This window comes from Microcebus murinus, chromosome X, assembly GCF_040939455.1.
Source record: "Microcebus murinus isolate Inina chromosome X, M.murinus_Inina_mat1.0, whole genome shotgun sequence".
In the NCBI taxonomy this organism is placed as follows: Eukaryota; Metazoa; Chordata; class Mammalia; order Primates; family Cheirogaleidae; genus Microcebus; species Microcebus murinus.
This window is the reverse complement of record NC_134136.1, coordinates 3,244,302-3,249,919: the sequence shown is the minus strand read 5'-3', so window position 1 is coordinate 3,249,919 and position 5,618 is coordinate 3,244,302. Positions and strand designations below refer to the sequence as shown.

General features: G+C 52.4%; 1 long non-coding RNA gene across 1 annotated transcript; it reads left to right on the top strand.

Moving 5' to 3' along the window:
- The first annotated feature begins 297 nt into the window (after positions 1-297).
- LOC142865898 (uncharacterized) lies at positions 298-3,297 on the top strand. Its single transcript, XR_012915990.1, has 2 exons — positions 298-400; positions 2,863-3,297. It is a non-coding gene; the product is annotated as an uncharacterized LOC142865898 (long non-coding RNA).
- The last annotated feature ends 2,321 nt before the right edge of the window (positions 3,298-5,618 follow it).

Here is a 5,618-nt window from a genome sequence, read left to right as displayed (position 1 = left end):
ACGCACGCACGCACCGCTGGCTACACACACTCATATGCTACTATAGACACACACCGGCACATGCCCACAAACAGATCTATGGCAGAGCTAGAAAGCTACTCCGTTAGCCATAGGTCCACATCTCCCCCACAAGCGCCAGCCGGTGGAGTCCCTCTCCTGGGTGGATCTGTCCTTGTTGGGGTGGGAAAGATAAGAAAGGGTGGAGGCTGGGCAGGACAGTGAACGTAATCATGTCTCTTGTGCTCGAGAAAGGCTCTAGGGTCCAAAGAACATGAGCCAGACTTTGGACCTCATTCCCCTTGGCCACACTTCCCCCCTTACACTGACAGGTCCGCCTGGATCCTGCTGACATGACAGGAAGTGAGAAAAGAAGGGGGCACTGGGGCCGCCAGAGCTGCAGGTAAGGGGCAGAAAGCACTTTCTAGATTCCCCAAGACCCTCGCTGCCCCCTGCTTGTCTCCCCCATCCTGCCTCTCCTCCCTTCGCCATCCCTCTCCTGATCCTCTCATGAAAAATGGATGGAGCTTTTATTAAACTGTTTTCTCTTCAAAGGAGGTTTCAATTTTTAATGCCTCGCCAGGGTTGGGGAGACAGACTGGCCCAGACAGACCATGGGGAGGGGCAGAGGGGTCTGAGTGTGGGAGGGGCTGGGAAAGGGGGGGCTCCTGGCCTGCCCGAGGGTCAGGGAAGTGGGAAATAGGAGAAGAGATACCTGCCAAGAGAGGTCTTTAGTCTCTGGCGTGGAAATACTTTCCTGGGCTGGACACAGCCCCTCCCTTCTCCCTCTGCTCTCCCCGTCGGGCTGGGAGATCTTCAAGGGCAGTGGAACGTGGAATGGCCTTGATTGAACACCTACTGTGTGGCAGGCCTGGTACTGGCCTGGCATTTGATGTGCAGACACCCCATTAACTAGTCACTCTAGCTCACTGACAGGACGCCATAAGACAGAGTGAAAAAAAAAACAAAAAAAAATAAAACACTCCAGAGTCAGCCTGCCTGTCTTCAAATTCTGGCCTCGTTGTTTGCTTGCTGTGGGACGCTGAGCAGATCACTCAGTCTCTACGAGCCCATCTGCCCGGTCTTCTGGGTGCCAACCATGTGGCCAGGGCTCAAGTGACAAGCCTCATCTTACCCAACCTGGGAAACGGCTCTGATGTGCAGGTGGCCTTGCAGGCCAGGGGTCTAGTAGTACCTGCTTTGTAGGGCCGCTGTGAAGACTCCGTGAGATTGTGTGTGTCATGTGCACCTGACACTTAGTGGGACCACAGTACATACTTGCGGTGATGGCATGGTAACCAGTGTCCACATCTTACAGACGATGAGGCTGAGTCTCCAGGAAGTTAAGGGTTGAGTTTCAAAGTCACGGGACCACTAAATGGTGGATCCAGATTTTGGACTCATTCTTTTTGGCTCTTCATTTGGATTCATTCTTTTGACACCATGAGGATGGGTTAACAATTTTTTTTGTCAATTTCAAGCATTTTTAGTGCATTATTTATATTGAGAGGAGGAGTTAGTTGGGGAGGTTATCTCTAATTTATTTAAATACCTATTTTTCCTATTCAGCTGCATGGGGGACAGTCGTTTCATTTTGGTGGAAGGATCAATGAGTGCGAGACCAGTGGGGCAACTGCTCTGGGCCCAGAATCCACACCACTGCCCCGCCAGTGAGAGTCTCAAGCCTGTTTTTTTTTTTTTTTTTTTTTGAGACAGAGTCTCACTCTGTTGCTCAGGCTAGAGTGAGTGCCGTGGCGTCAGCCTAGCTCACAGCAACCTCAAACTCCTGGGCTCGAGCGATCCTTCTGCCTCAGCCTCCCGAGTAGCTGGGACTACAGGCATGAGCCACCATGCCCGGCTAATTTTATATATATATATCAGTTGGCCAATTGATTTCTTTCTATTTATAGTAGAGACGGGGTCTCGCTCTTGCTCAGGCTGGTTTCGAACTCCTGACCTTGAGCAATCCGCCCGCCTCGGCCTCCCAAGAGCTAGGATTACAGGCGTGAGCCACAGCGCCCGGCCTCAAGCCTGTTTTTGAAGGAGAGCCAGGGTTAGAGGCAAACACCGCGGCAGCAGTAGGTAGGGTGTAACGAACAATATGCCCTGGTTCTTCTCAGTGACCTCGGAGACTTCCCTCACCTCACAGTCCACCTCGTGTCCCATGTGTGTGACCGTAATGCCCATTGGCATTTTCCTCACCACTATTTGCAAGCACCATTACACCAGCAAAGCGCAGCCTGAGCCTGTCCCCGAAACTGCCCATCACTTCCCTTCTGACAGTAAGCGGCATCCCCAGCGGTGGCAAGTGATTATCACGGCACAGTTGAAAACATGCTAAGCAAAAGCTGCTCACATCAAAAAGGGGCGTACATTAAAATTGATGAGAACATGCGCTAAAGATAAAGTTGGCATCACTGGCAAAAAAAGTAATTTAAAAAACTTAAAGGCAAATCACTCGAAAAGCAGATGGTATTGCATTTAAAGGTTGCATGTTCATCCTAGGTTGCACAAACTTATAGAAGCTAGAACCAGCAGATGGAAACATTTCAGTTGCAATCCATTTGCTTTTTTTGGACAAGTTACTTAGAACTGCAGGTAAAATTTCAAAGTTCATGACAACATTGCAGAACAACCACAGCAGGAAGAATGAATTCAAAATGAATTCCAAAATTATTCTCCCCCAAAATAAAAATTTTTAAATCCAGAAAACAGACAGACATGCTCAAAGACTGCAAAAAAAAAATTTCCCTGTGTTGCATGGAAATTTCTATGGCATGGAAAACCATTGACTAGACATATAATATTTATTTTTGACCAATTTATAATTTCAACTAATTTGCTGTTGTCACTGATTTTTGACAGGTTGGTTTGTGACACGCTACCAAATCCTCAAAGATCTCACGGTCTTGGGTCTTCGATGGGGCAGTGCGGGGCTCATGAACAGACAGTTCATCAGGAAGCACACAGAACTCGTCCTGGCTCTGCACCTGTGATCCAAGCACTCCGCTCTCTGAGCCCCAGCTTCCTTGTCTGTGAAATGAGGGAATGACTCATTCCAGGTTGTTCCCAGGGCTACTGCAAGGACAACGCGAAACCAAGGAGGATCAAGAAAGCGTGCTCAGGAGTCAGGAGTCAGTCTGTGTGGCTCTGCCACCTAGAATCAGTTTACTTAACCTTCTTGGGCCTCATTTCCCCCATTTACAAAATGTGACCATATTTTCCTCAATGGCATCTTGACATCTTAGGTGTAAAGTGTCTGGCACATAGTAAATGTTTAATAAACGTTACTTGTCATTATGGGTAGAAAAGTCTGTTTTGAAGGATTGTGAGGCACTGTCATTATTTTCATGACTGCCCCCCATGCCCAGACAGTCCAGGAGCTGGGGGAAGGCAGGGACTGGACCCTGCCCATCTAGGTATCTGTCACAGAACAGAGAGGCGGTGGTTGCCATGACATGAAGTGTTTGATTCTTTCTCCCTCAGTCACGCTCTGGCTGGCTGGATCGCTTTAAAAGATCCAGACGAGTCCATGCAGTCCTCAAGAACAGAAAGAAGACTGACAAATTTGTAATGGAGATATCTGAGGCACACACCTCTGCCACTCCTACAGCCCCTGTGCGCCCGGAGCCTCACCCCTGCAGATTGCGACAGGAAGAGCCCCGGGCCAGGCTGCGGGAGCCCAGCCTTCCAGTCTCAGCTCCGCTTTGCACTTGCCAGTATCTGGCCCTCTCCTGGCCTCCGTGTCTTCAGGTGACACGTGAAGACATGAGGAGACATGAGGAAATGGGGAGGGGACTCAGCCTGACTAGATAGTGCTCCTCAACCTTGGGGCGGGGACGCAGACCTTCCCTCTGTAATACACGAATCTAGAAGCTCCCGCTCCACCCCGGGTCTGCATGGCCCCCACTTGAGAAGCATCTGCAGGGTTGAACGCAGGCTCTGGAGATGGCTTGTGCACTATAGCTGTCTCTACAAGTGTAAGAAAAATTGTGCTTAGATTACCATCGAAATAAGAACATTGAAAGTTCAATTCGCAAAGGACGCGTGGCCCTGAGACCCACCCACTCCCAAGATCGAACAAAGAGTGAGAATCCCTGGACCAGATGTTCGCAGGCCTGCTCCTGGCTGGAGCCTACTCTTGTGGTCTATGGGCTGTGCGTGTGCCTTATGTCTGGGGGACCCGGATATTGCCCCTCTCCCTGCCCCCTCCGGCAGGCTAGCCAGCACAGCCCCCTTGCTTCCCTGCTAGGTTCCTGGAGCGGGCACGTGGCGGGAGCGGAAGACAGGCCTGGGCAGGACTCAGCCGGAGGCCCCACCTTTCACCCTCCACTGGGGCGAGGGTCATGTCCCCTGGGCCAACCCTAGGGGAGGCCCCACATCCAGTGGAGACGGGACTCAGCCTGAACCTTCTGCTGCCCCCAGATCCACCTCTAGGTGTGTCCTAGAAAATGGCCTTTGGGTCCCTAGATCCCTTTCACCCTCCTTGGGCACCCCCTCCTTCCTTGCCAGGTGAACTCACCTGGAGAAGAGGGAACTCGTTCTGCAGGTGCCACTGACAGGACAGAGAGGATGCGGGGGTGGGGTGGGCAGGAAGCCAAGGATGGCCCTCTCTCTAGCCCCTCTCTTTCCCCTGAGAGGCTGCTGTGGACAGGGGGAGCCCTGACCAGCACAGGGGGCAGGGTGGGAGGACCCATGGGAGGCACTGTACGCCGGGGATGACCACCACGCGGCATGTGCCAGGGACTGGCAGCTGCGTGACCTCACCTCCCTGATGTCAGTTTACTCATTGAGCAGTGGGCGGGATCCTTGTTTTCAAGAGGCTCAGAGGAGGTTATGGGTGGGAAGGCCCTTTGGAAACTGTAGAGCACTGTGCCTTGCGCACGTGTGTGCATGAACGCGGAAGCCTGCACCCCAGCGTGCTGCGGGCCTCTCCTCTCCCGTACGCACCCAGTGCTCACACTCGAGCGTGCTGCGGGATCCCTGGAGGCTCGCTAAAGCCAGACTGTCGGGCCTCACTCCCAGGCTCTGATTCAGTAGCGCTGGGGTGGGGCCCAAGACTTTGCATTTCTGACAAGTTCCCAGGGGATGCTGATGCTGCCGGTTCGATTCGGAGAAGCACTGCCCTCCACGTGCAAAGGCTTTCGCATCTGCCACGGTGCCGTGCCTTGCTATGTGTGTCGTTCTCCCTAGAGCAGGGGGTAAGGAGAGCTGGACACAAGGTCGCAGCTACTCTGAACCACGGGGGCCTGGCAGAGAGATCTCTTAGACAGCACTGTTCCCCAGGCAGCCCTGTGCAGAGCAACTGAGAGTGAGCCAGGCACCCCTCCCAACACACTCACTCACACACGCATCTCACGCCTGTGTAGCCAAGTGGCTAAATACGGACTCGTGAGCAAAACTGGCCAGCTCCCCACTTCCAAATGTGTGGCCTTAGACAAGTCACTTAACCTCTCTGTGCTTCAGTTTCCTTGTCAATGAAAATAGAGTTGTTGAGAAACTCAACGAGAGAACACATGGGGGTCTCTTGGAAGAACCTAATTGCAGCGATGAGTATAGTTTCTTCTGCAGTGGCCTCCGTGCTCCCAAAGGAAACCTCAGTTGGAAATAAGGCCAAGCCA